At 25.0% G+C, this 10989-nt stretch overlaps 1 long non-coding RNA gene across 1 annotated transcript; it reads right to left on the reverse strand.

Moving 5' to 3' along the window:
• Nucleotides 1-7191: 7191 nt before the first annotated feature.
• LOC125370170 lies at nucleotides 7192-10613 on the reverse strand. The gene is made up of 4 exons (XR_007216068.1): nucleotides 10189-10613; nucleotides 8754-8976; nucleotides 7989-8657; nucleotides 7192-7723 (listed from the first exon to the last, which is right to left on the reverse strand). It is a non-coding gene; the product is annotated as an uncharacterized LOC125370170 (long non-coding RNA).
• Nucleotides 10614-10989: the final 376 nt, after the last annotated feature.

Consider the following 10989-nt stretch of genomic DNA (forward strand, 5'->3'; position numbering starts at 1 on the left):
TATAAGGTTTGGAAATTTTCCCAAGTATTATTATTATTATTATTATTATTATTATTTTTTTAAGATTCGTTTTATTTTCCCCCTTAATATTAAAGACTCTAGTTGGGGGTGGTGATTGAGTTCTTTATCTACCCATTTTCTTTAGAATTTATCTTATAAAGTCCTGGTTCAATGCTGAACTGAAATGGTAAATCAAGCACAGAATGACACATAATAAGATAAAAAATTCAAGTAGCTATAAGTTAGATTAGTGATTCCTGGAGCCACTTTGTTTTAAACAAACTGATTTTATTTTGTTTTAAATACTATTGATTCTTAATTAGCTTATCTTTTAAATTTTATAAGGAAAAATGACGGACAACCTATTGAATCCTCTACAATTTTATAATTATGAAAATAATTAATATTTTATGAAAAATGATAATACTTTTCATATTGTTTCACAAAATTATGCTAATTTTTTATAAGTGTTACTAATTGCGAAAAATGAATAATATTACCAAAAAAATGATTATTTTTATGAAATTTAATGATTTATGAAAAAATTGACAAATTTACGAAAATTACTAAATTTCTTGTAATTGCGAAATATATTGCTAAATTATAAAAAATGACAATCTTCTTCATATTTTTTCACAAATTATACTAATTTTTCGTAAGTGTAACTAGTTACGAACAAATAAATGATATTACGAAAAAATGAATACTTTTGTGAAAATTAATGATTCAGAAAAATTAATAAATTTATGAAAACAATTAAATTTTTAGTAATCGCGAAATATATTGCTAAATTACAAAAAATGATAATCATCTTTGTATTCTTTTTGTAAATTACACTAATTTTTCGTAAGTGAAACTAGTTGTGAAAAAACGAATTATATTACAAAAAAATGACAACTTTTGCGAAATTTAATAGTATATGAAAAATTGATAAATTTATAAAAAATATTAAATTTTTTTGTGATTGCAAAATTTATTGCTAAATTAAGAAAAATGACAATCATTTTCATATTATTTTACAAATTAAACTAATTTTTTTTATATATTTAAGGGTGTATGGATTTTTAAAACTACTTTATGTTACTTTAGTAAATACCATTTTAATTGGTAACTTGTAATTACAAGTTACCAATTTAAAAAAAAAATTATGTAAGTTATCATTATTTTATTAGTGGATTAAAACAAAGTATAGTTATTTTGTTGCAAAACAAAGTATAGTTATTTTGTTGCAAAACAAAGTATGGTTATTTTGTTTTAAAACAAATTAACCATAGAATTTACCATTTAAATTTTAAATTTTTTTTTATCATTAGGTATCGCGTATAGAAAATTATGAGATTACGATATAATTAATTGTTTATTTTCTAGATTTTATATTTATTGTTATTATTTTGATTATAAATAAAATTTAAAGTTTTAAAATTCTCTCTACTAGTATAACATTATTTTAAAAATATATATTAATTTTTAATATTATATAAAATTAATATTTTAAATATAGTTGATATTACTATTTTTAGATTCAAGATTTATTATATAATTAGAAAACTAACTTATTAATTAGTTAATCTAATATTAAAAATATAACTAAAAATATTAATTTTAGCATTATAATCAGTGTCTAATTAAGAAATTTTTTTTAGTTAATATAATATAAAAAATATAATTGAATTATTATTTTTTAGAATTAAAATTATGATTTAATTAGGAATGAAACTTATTAATTAATAAATTAATAAGAAAATTATAAAATTATATATTAATTTGAGTCTTATGTATTAAAAATAATTAAATATATCAAAAATAAAATTTTAGGCGTCAAAAATAATAATATATATCAAAGTAATTTATTTTTCAAAATTTAATATAATTATATAATATATATGTTAATTTACAATTCTAATCACTAACTTTATGTTGTTTGTTGTTTTTCATACTTATGCTGTTTTTTATTTTGGCTTTCTTTATTATTATTTATTTATTTTAGGTTTGATTAAGTTTTTCTAGTTTCATTGAGTTTTTTTCTAAAAGAAGTTATATTGTCTTTTCCCGGTAAATGGTCCTATCAGGTCTATACCTTTCCACCTAATATTTAATCAGTATTAATATTTTAATTATTTTTAGTATTAATTGTTCTAATTTTGTTTCATTTTAGGGTGTGTAATATTTTTTTCGTTCTAATTTTGCTAATGTGACCATTAGAAATAGATAAGCTATTTTCATTTTAAATTAATTGATCATTTCACTAATATATTTTCACTAATAACTTATCCTACTAAATATATGAAATCTATTTTCAATTTTTTTTCTAAAAATATTTTAAAGTGAATCTATGTGCTAGCAAGATAAATTATTAGTACATTGATATTAGTAATGTAATAAATAAATTAAGAGTGTTGTATTTATGATAGCCATGTTAATAAAAATAGGCTGGAATGCCCTAATTTGAAACAGAAATAAGAATATTAGTATCAAAAGGAAAAAAAAAATGAAATCCTAATACTAACTAAATATTAAGTCCAAAATTCAGTATTAACGAATATTAAGGGTTAGTACCACAGATAATTTACCTGTCTTTCTAATATTGGGAATATGAGTAAAGTTCGAAAATCAAATGTCATATAAATGGAAAAGAGTGGGACTTAGTCCAAATTAATTGCTATTTGTGTAACTGAAGTTCCGACCTATATGACTACTGGTATAGTTTGACCCAATACTTTCGAAAGTCTATGAAATATTACGAAGTATGGTTAGGCTTGTCTAACAGCCAAAAGATCCTGAAATTATAGTTGAGGACATAGAATATGGTTAGGCTTGTTTATTAGTCTCTGCCTCAAAGAGATAAATGTCGACTCTAAGTGGAGCTTCCTTAATGATGATAAATTTCAAGAATATCCGCATTTCATTATTATTGAATGATAACCAAATTAGAAAATTAATAGTCAAAATTAAGGTTTAAAAATGGATATCATATATTAACTAATTTACTTTTTTTATAGCGAGTTGAAATATGTATTTGTATAGTTGATGTGTATATTAAAAAAATAAAAAAAGTATATAAATATATTTTGTAGTTAGATGTCTTTTCATTTAAAGGACTAGTTTTTTTTTATGATAAAATAATATTTTTATGATTTAATATTTTTATATTTCTACTACTTATGAACTGATATTTATAATTTAATATTAATATAATATTTACTTTTAATAATAAAATTATTTATAATTGATTTACCATCAATTCAACTATTAAGATAGTCCTAAAAAATTATAATTTATTTTAAAAACTACTTTATTTTATTTCTAAGAAAATATAAAATGTATATTAATTTTATTTAATATAAATTTAATATAGTTAGTTGTATGTTAAAAATATATATCAATTACTATATCCTTGACTTGGGTACATTGATATATTATATATACAAGATCACACGATTGTCAATAGATGGTAAATTATATTATGCATTCAAATATATAATGCATCATGTTTCAAGATAAAAAATGCATGAATTTGGTGAAAAATTACCGTGTGCATATTTTAACTCTTAATTAAAAATTCGATATTGAAAAAATAGAAGACATACTAGCTGTAATTAAATTAAAGTAATCTTCTGCTTACATTTTTTTATATTTATAATTCTCATAATTAAATTTTTATTTATTTTATTTTATTTTTTAACATTTAAGAAATAATTAAAATTATGTTATTTTTCTAAGAAAAATAAAAATCACATTAATGATTCAATCTTTGTATTTGTTTAATTCTTCTAATAATAACTTTAGTATTGATAACTTGGTTAAGAAAGGTAAGCTATCAACAATGTTGACCGTGAGAGAATAGGTCGAGCTTGAAAGAGTATGTCGACCATGAAAGAATAGATCGAGCAAAAAAGAATAGGTCGAGCATAAAAGAATAAGTGAGTAGATAAGAGTAAGCCGAGCATCTAATAAAAATCGAGCATTGCGTGCCGAATTGTGACAATCAAAAAATACAGAGTTGATTAAGTCTAAATTTTAGTACAATAAGAAGTTTTGAATACCAAGATATAGTCGAACTTTAGTTGAGAAATCAAATCCGTCCTAAGGTTTTATTGTATAACCAAGAAGACTAATCCTAAAAAGATTAAGAGATTTTACATTTACATAGACCTTCAGTCTTTACATAGGAGACACTAACACAACATGTCATGTACATTCATTATTTTATAATTACTATATACTTTACAACTTAAAACTATTACTGACTTAGTTATCAGAGTGAGTGGCCGGACAACCTCGTCCGACGCTTTCTTACCATTGTTTTAATCACACCAGAGCTCGGATCAGATTTGAAAACCTTGTTGATAGCTTACTTTTCTTGATTAAGTTATCAAGTATTATAAATATCAATAGAAAAAAAATAAATAACAAAATTTTATTTTACATAAAAATTTTCAATGTGTATTGATGAATTTTAATAGTTTTATGGTAATTTTTCAAATGAGTTTTAAGAATGATTTTATATTTTCATAAAATTATATTTTATCTTTCAAATAATGTTTAACTGTTCCTATGCATAATCATAAGTGATAAATTGTAGATTTATTAAACATAAATTCTAGGTTTATTGGTAGCACGGTATAAGTTCATCGAGAATTTAATGTTAAATATAGTTATAAGCAATATGATCATTAAGTATTGATCATAGATTTATCAAATATAAACTTTAGATTCATCATTTATAGACCGTAAATTTATCGATTTAACATGTGAATTTATTTCTGATTTATAAATTTTAAATTATAATTTATAAATATCAAATTACATATAATGAACTTATAGTTTATAATTTATGAATATTTTATTTTTAACTTATATATCTGTATTTCTTTCATAAATTTCTAGATTATAATATATAAATCTCAGATGTACATGCACTATAATTTACAATTTATAAAGTTGTTATGTTAACTTACAAACATATACTTTTATAATTGATATTATAATTTTTATTGATAAATTTGTATTCATGATTTATGATTAAGTTTCAAATTTATTATTATGGATATGGATTTATTAATTTTAATATCTCATTATAATAATTATTATAAATTTTTAGAAATTACAATATTATTTAATAAAAAAATTATTTAAATTTAAATTTTATAAAATAAGATGTAATATAATTTAAATATAAATATTTACTAAAATGCGATTAAATTTTATACTTTCACAAAATCTTGAATTATTAACAAAAATCTTGAATTGTTAACAAAGCATCATGTATGTATAAAATTTAATCTAATACGTGATATTTTTATTATAAAAATACTAGTATAATGCTAAAAATAAATTCAGTGTTATAATAAAAAAACATAAAATATGTTAAAAATATAAAATTAAAATTAAAATATAATAAAAAATTATTAATAATAATATAATAGAATGAAGAAATATGAAATTATAAAAGAGAAGTGTTATTTTCTTATTGTAATACAATCTTTAGTATCTGAAAGAGAAATTATTGCGCATGTATGTTGAGCGCTTGATGCATAAAAAATCATAAGGTCTTAGATTCATGACATAACAATTTTTAGTATATCATGAAGTTAGGCATGTGTTTGAATAATTCAAAAGTTAGACTTATAGGTTTAATATTAATTGACAACTTATATTATTAAATATCTAATTAATAAAAAGGCAAAAATAAACTAATACCACAAAAATTTAAATCTATTGCAAGACATATAAATTATTATACTTTAGAAAATTCTTTTACTATATTTCAACTCTTCATTTTATATTATATTATTATTAATAATTTTATTATTATATCTTTTTATTTCAATTTTATATTTTATTTATTTTCTTTTCTTTTTATAAATTTATTTGTTAATGATATGCTAGCAAGAAATACAAAAATAAAATTAAAGGGATTTTAATTAACATAATTAAAAGTGTACGCATAGAGAAAAATAAATTTATATTTCTAAAATATATATATATAATTTATTTTTATTTTTTGTTATTTCTTAATTTTCTTTCAAACATCAACATTATAATTTAAATTTATTAAATAACTTATAGGTATATGTTATAAAGTTTTGGTTTATTATATGTATACCTAAGGTTCATAGATTATAGTCTATAAATTTATAAATTATATAAAAAGATATATTCATACAGTAATAATAGGCTCATCAAAAAATCTAATGAATATACAATTTATGTTTAATGAACTTGACATTAAAAATAAATGAATATACTCTTTAGAAGTAATAAATCTAAATTTTATATTAATAAATATGATATTAATAATAGATGAATATACACTTTATAAATAATAAATCTAAAGTTTATGTTAATAAACTCGACACTAATAATAGATGAATATACACTTTATAAGTAATTAATATGTTGTCAGCACAAAAAAAAAAAAAATCAATATAGGTTATAGAATACAAGTTTATTATCAACAAACTATAAGTTCATCAAATATACACTTATAACTAAATGTACACTTTAGGTTCATTTAATATAATACACTATAAAAAAATTTATGGTTTAGCGATGGATGAAATCTATGCTAGGGAGGTGAAATTGTCAATAACTATAATTAGCGACGGAATTGCGACAGAAATATTTTGTCTTTATATTGATCCTCGCTAATCAGTTAGCGATAGACATTTTGTGTCTGTTGCTAAATTAATAACAAATTTAGTGATAGGGAGTTGTCGCTAAACAATTGGTAGTATTGAACTTGTAGCAACAGACCTACTCATATTGGCGATGCACAAGTGGGCGACTGCGTCGTCGCTAATGTTAACTGAATAGCGACAGGTGCATATTCCTCGCTAAAAAGCAAAAAAAATCAATTTGTCGCTATTCTTCATGACAATAGCGAGGGATGTTCCATCGCTAAAGGAAAGTACATCAGTGGCGGATGTCCATCCAAGGCTAATCAATGACAGATTAGTAGGAGGCAATTTGTCACTTGATGTTATCATTAGCAATGGATTTGGGTGTCCGTCACTAATTTTTTTCTGAAAAAATAAAAATATTTTATTAGCATCTGTCGCTTATTCGTCTGTAAAATATATTTTTTATTTTTTTATTTTTTTATTTATTATTAGTATTATTAATAAGCATGTTATAGATAAATAAAATGAAGAATATGAGAAAAAATGTATATATAAATAGATAAAAAAATTTGAATACAAAAAATAATATTATAAAGTATATTCAATATATAAAACCGTCAAAATTATAAAAATATAGAAAAATGTCAAATCAGTAGGTCAATGCTCAAAATTATAGGCTGATGGAAGATAGTTTAGAAGTGCAAGCCGTCTGGTACATGCCATCTTTGCAATGAGGCATCGCATATCCTCCATCTGCTTCTGCATCTACTCCTGCATCTATCGTTCTATTGCAACCCTCTATGCCTCCATGGTTGAACTGTGCTCCTCCAATATTGTCGGGTGCTACTCCTCCATCTACTGTTGTAGCTCCTGCTGCAACTCTTGGTGAATACCCTCTCGCATATGCTGCACATCTAAACTTGGAATGCAACAATGGAGGTGGAGGAACTGTTGTAGAGGTCTAGAGCTCTGGCACCCATGCTATACACTTGACGCTTCTTCTCTTCGCTAGATGCCTCTAAGAATAACTACTTCAGGTCCAACTCCTGCATCACCATCAAATCATCTTCTAGCTTTCTCCATCAGAGCTTGATAGCGATCTTGTAATTAGTAACAAGAAATATTATTACAATAAAATAATTAACAAATTACAAAAATTAGAAAAGTATTAATAAACTTACAGCTACTTCCTTAGACCTCACGTCAATCAAGTCTTTATTATTTTTGCTTTTATGGGTAGCCTCGAAAAGCTTAATATAGTCTAGCTCTCGACCCAATTCTTTAGCTTGTCAAACATGATTACATTACATGGATAAACTTAAATAAATATTAATAAATGCAATTTAATTGAGATATGATTCTTACCATATTCTAGTACACTCTACCATAGAGATAGAACCTCTAGTATGGCGTGAGGGACTTAATCTAGGACCGCCTATCTCGCTCAGTTGGTTCTTCAATGTTGTAGCACACTTTGCTTTGAACTCGAGCTTGGACCATTCTTGTTGTCAACTGTCCCGGACATTCTGTGGGACAGTCAAAAGTTTGTTGCCGGATCTCCTCCACCTTGATAAATTACATGTGTATCGGATATTTGCCTGCGATTCCTATCTCCTCGAATTTGGGTCTTGAGCTGAGTTTGCCATGTAAAGTGCTTCTAATAGAATAAAAAATAAAAAACCTTTTTAGTCGAAATCAAAGAATAAATTGCTAGGAATAAAAAAATTAATAAAATTTGACAGAATCTCTCCTATAAATTGAATATTTACTCCCTATAAAACAAGTCATGTCCTATTAAAAACAATTTACTAAACAATTATAAAACAATTATATATATATAATCCCGAATCCAGTTAGTACTGAAGCAACTTAACAAAACATTATAATAACACAACTATTAGTTAAATAAATTTATACATGAAAAACCTGCCAATAGTACTCCTTGGTAACTTGAAGCACTGTCTTCTATGAATGGCCATCAGGATCCAATTTCTGTAAAGAAATCTTTGATATCGTGGATGAACAAGCATTCAACTGGACAAAACGGTTTATTTTTTTCAACAAAGAACAAAGTCGTAATAATAAAAATGAACAACCAATAAAGATAAAATATAAGCTATATAGATGTACCTCCCAAAATGGAGCTCGAGTAACTGTCTAGTAACACTCGACTTTGCCACAATAAATGACGATGGAGCTGATGAAGGAGGCAGTGATAGTGCTGGTAGGACATGTAACCCTCGCCCACCTCGCCCCTTGGCACTCGGCCATCTGTCCCTCTTCCGAATCGCCCGCTTGTCCATCCTCGGCCCGAGGGCGTAGACCTATCTCGTTCCCTCATACTAACTACTCACTAAAATAAGAGGCAAATGTACATATATAATATATAAAAGGAAAATTACATTGCAACAAAATATATATTAACGATTAAAAGTTAAAAAAATAAATTAATACAATTTAGTACAAATTAGTTAAGTGTTCTACCAAAAATTTGACAAACACTCCCTTATGCATATACATATTTCTCCCATAAAACAGGTCTATTTCCTAATAAACACTTTAGTTTCATGTACATCATATGATAATATCTATCAATAGCATAAATAAACACTTCTTTAATAAAACCTTGTATCCTTTACTTCTAGTTCTCCTTGGATTACCATATATCTGACAAAGTACAAATAAATTTATAAAATGTAAAATAATTAATAAATTATAAACTACATTAAGTAAATTTAAAATAAAATGTGGCATTAAATTGTAAAATGTTTTCTAATAGTAATAATTGAGTTGGAAATGTTGATTTCAAAGTTTTCATTAAATAGAATTTTGACTCATTTAAGTAGAATTCAAAAGTCAATATTTTTATTATTTATTCGAATTCAATACATTCGTTGTTAAACTTTTATTATGTGTTAAAAAGTATATATTGCACAAGTAACTTATCATATTTGTTAATGAATTTCTCTCATTTTTGTTACGGTGAATACATAAATATTTAAATTTTATCAATTTAAAATTCACTTCATGATAATAATAATTCGATCAAGTCTGTTGCATTTGCCGAAAAAAAATTTCATAGAAATTTTCATATTAGAATCTTATGATTAAGCATATATTGTAATAATTTTTTTGTTTCTTTTTTATGATAAAAGGTCACTTCAGCAATGAAAATAAAATTCAAAGTAAAAAAGAATTACGAAAAACTTCTTGTTTAATTTAGCTGTAGTAAATTTATTGATGATCTAAATAAGCAGTAGCAGCCAACTCCCAACTAGTTACTCTACCATTACATATTGAAAAGTTATTTTTTGCCTATATATTTTCACATATTTTTCTCTTTAGATTTTGCCTATATTCTTTGACAAAAAGAATAACGCAGTATTTTTTTAGTTTAATTACTAGTCTTTAATTTTTATATAATATAATCCTTAATATTTCATCTTGCTTAATACTATTATTTCTTTGATATACACTTTATATAACCAATTTTATTTCATATTATAAAAAAAGAAAAGCAAAACACAAACAACAATTAAAGAAAAGGAAAAAAAAAAAAGCTTACTCGTGGATCGAAGATGGAAAAGACAACGTCTGAGAAAGAGGGGGAGTGAGAGAGGCTCAAGAAGGAGAGCTTAAGAGGGAGGTTGGAGAGAGAGAGGGTGACAGAGGGGAATTCTACACAAAGAGAGGGAGAGAGAGAAAAAAAAAAAAAGAATAATGAGTTAGGATTTGAAGGAGGAGGAAGAAGAAAAATACAGGTACTATCGATTTTTATTGATTGTCTGTCGCTAAGTCAAGTAGAAATAGCAGTTCTTGGTGCCGTTTTTAGATTAAAACCCTACAGATGGACTATGTGTGTTGCTATATAGTAGATATAAACGGCAACTAAGTCTGTTTTTTAACCTAAAAGGATAGCGACGGACTAAGACCGTCTTTAACCCTATTCGAAACAATGGCACACAAATGCTCGAGTTTAAACAATCTAGCGACGGATTCCAGCTGCTTCTAAATGCCAACGGATTCAGCGTCTGTCGCTAACTAGAGACAAAACAATCCGTTGCTACAAGATCTAGCCTTTAGCGTCAGGTTACTACCAGATCTACTATCAGTCTAGTTGTCTGTCACTAAGTATCTGTTGCTAGGCCATCAGCATTTCCTAGGTAGTTATGGTGCCATTATTTGGCACAACAAATGCCTACGTGGTAGCGATGGAAGGTATTCATCGCTAAGTTTTTGTCACTATACGGTCGGGATTCCATCACTAAATGTATAAAAAAATTTGTTTTCCATTTCCGTCACTAATCCGTCCCGCAACAAATTAGTAAGGGATTAGATTTGTCGCTAATATATGTCGCTATTTAGC

Source organism: Ricinus communis, chromosome 5, assembly GCF_019578655.1.
Source record: "Ricinus communis isolate WT05 ecotype wild-type chromosome 5, ASM1957865v1, whole genome shotgun sequence".
NCBI classification, from domain to species: domain Eukaryota; kingdom Viridiplantae; phylum Streptophyta; class Magnoliopsida; order Malpighiales; family Euphorbiaceae; genus Ricinus; species Ricinus communis.